At 43.3% G+C, this 2,270-nt stretch overlaps 1 pseudogene; it reads right to left on the reverse strand.

Annotated features, from left to right (window-relative positions):
- Nucleotides 1-450: 450 nt before the first annotated feature.
- On the reverse strand, nucleotides 451-587 carry LOC148374072 (U2 spliceosomal RNA; annotated as a pseudogene).
- Nucleotides 588-2,270: the final 1,683 nt, after the last annotated feature.

Genomic DNA, 2,270 nt, shown 5'->3' on the forward strand with positions numbered 1-2,270 from the left:
GACGTTGTACAAGGAAGCCCATTTCCAGCAACCAGCACTGCAGTGTTGTAATAGTACATTGTGTTTGATAGTGTCATTAGAAGGATAACTAGGGAATAGAAAACCGTTGTGCTATGATGTTAGCACAACTGAAAACAGTTTAGCTGGTTAGAGAAGCTTTAAAACTGACCTTCCTTTGCTATGTTCGAATATCTGATGCGTCGTATTTGTGGGTGTGATTAAACTTACGGAATGGCCAGAAATATGGAACTTCTGTGTGAATATCTATCCTTATTCTAAGAAATTGCTAAGTGGGGGTTTTTAAGGGTTATTGATCTATCTTCGTTATTCATTATCCATTATCCGTTATCGGTCAGTTCATAATACGCTACAAAGCCTAGGAGCCGGGACACTTACTCTCAGCCAAAAGGCCAAGCTAAGGTCCTAGCCCTAAAGCCTTGCTGCGATCATTGCGAATGCACCGTTCCCGGAGGTACTGCAATACCGGGCCGATGCGTGGAGTGGACAGAGCAAGCTCATATTCCATCTCCGAAATGCAAAAATCAAAGATAGTGACTTCATAGAAAGTACACAAAAGGTCAAGCTAAGGAAAAGGCAAAGCTAAGGACCTGGCATCAAAGTGCGCTGGATCCTAATCTCTACGTCCTTCGTCAGCGCCCTGTTAAGTAAGTGAAGCTCTACGGCTTTGTGTACTACAGCTGACACATTTCACACCTGTCACTGAAAAAACAGTCCAAGAGACTGTCTACAGTCTGAGTTCAGCCACATGTTGCCTCGATGAGTTGGCCACTAAATTTCTAAAATCTGTGCTGAGCAGTTTGTTACCACAACTCACTTATTTAGTAAACATTTCACTCCGGTCTGGAACATTTCCAAGGGCCTTGAAAACTGCTGTCATTAGGCCTCTCCTAAAAAAAAGAAGTCTGGATGCCACAGTACTGAATAACTATCGGCCCATATCAAACCTGCCGTTTTTAGGGGAAGTCCTTGAAAGAGTTGTTTACCAACAGCTCAGTGATTTTCTTCTAATCAGCATCTGCTTTGATGATTTCCAGTCAGGCTTCAGGCCCCATCACAGCACTGAGACCGCTCTGATCAAGGTGACAGACGACATCCGTCTGAACACTGCTGCAGGTAAAGTCTCAGTCTTAGTCCTGCTGGATCTGAGGGCTGCATTTGACACAGTCGATCAAGTGATCTTGTTGCAGAGGTTAGAGGACTGGGTAGGCATCTCTGGTCCTGCCCTTAAATGGTTCCAGTCTTACCTTGAGGACAGGAAGTATTTTGTTCAGATCAAAGACTATGTGTCAGACCAATTAACAGTGACCTGTGGGGTCCCCCTGGGGTCCATCCTGGGACCCCTCTTGTTCAATTTTTACATGCTGCCCCTGGGCCAGTTAATACGCAGTAATAACGTGTCCTACCATAACTATGCGGATGATACTCAGATTTACATCTCAGGTTAGAAATCTCGGGGTAATAATGGACTCAGACCTAAACTTTAACAGCCACATTAAATCCATAACATCATCAGCCTGTTACCATCTCAAAAACATTCCCAGAATCAAAGGTTTACTGTCTAAACCAGACTTAGAGAAACTTATCCATGCATTTATCTCTAGCAGGTCAGACTACTGTAACGGCCTTCTGACTGGACTTTCTAAACGAGCTGTAAGACAGCTGCAAAACATCCAGAACGCTGCTGCTCGCGTCCTGACTAGAACCAGGAAGTATGACCATATTAGTCCTGTGCTCAGGTCTCTGCACTGGCTTCCTGCCTCTCAGAGAATAGACTTTAAAACAGCTCTGCTGGTGTATAAGTCTCTTCATGGTCAAGCATCAAAGTACATCTGTGACATGTTGGTCCCATATGAACCATCTCGGACCTTTAGAACCTCAGGGACAGGCCTTCTGCTGGTGCTCAGAGCCAGAACTAAACAGGGTGAAGCTGCGTTTCAGTTCCATGCAGCTAAACTCTGGAATAGTCTTCCTGATGATGTCAGACAGGCGTCTACTCTGACAATGTTTAAGTCAAGGCTGGAAACAGCTCTGTTCAACTGTGCATACAACTGAAAGGGTTCTATCTGCACTCTTCACTTTTACCTTATTTTAATTCATTGATTTTACCATGTTTTATCTGTGGTTTTAATGCATTTTAAAAAACACATTTTAAATTTTCAATGTCTTTTATTGTGTGTTTTTAACCTGTCTGCCATTTCTGTAAAGCACTTTGAATTGCCTTGTGTATGAATTGAACTATACAATACTTG

This window comes from Urocampus carinirostris, chromosome 1 (genome assembly GCF_059441175.1).
Source record: "Urocampus carinirostris isolate Australia breed hairy pipefish chromosome 1, RoL_Ucar_1.0, whole genome shotgun sequence".
NCBI lineage: Eukaryota > Metazoa > Chordata > Actinopteri > Syngnathiformes > Syngnathidae > Urocampus > Urocampus carinirostris.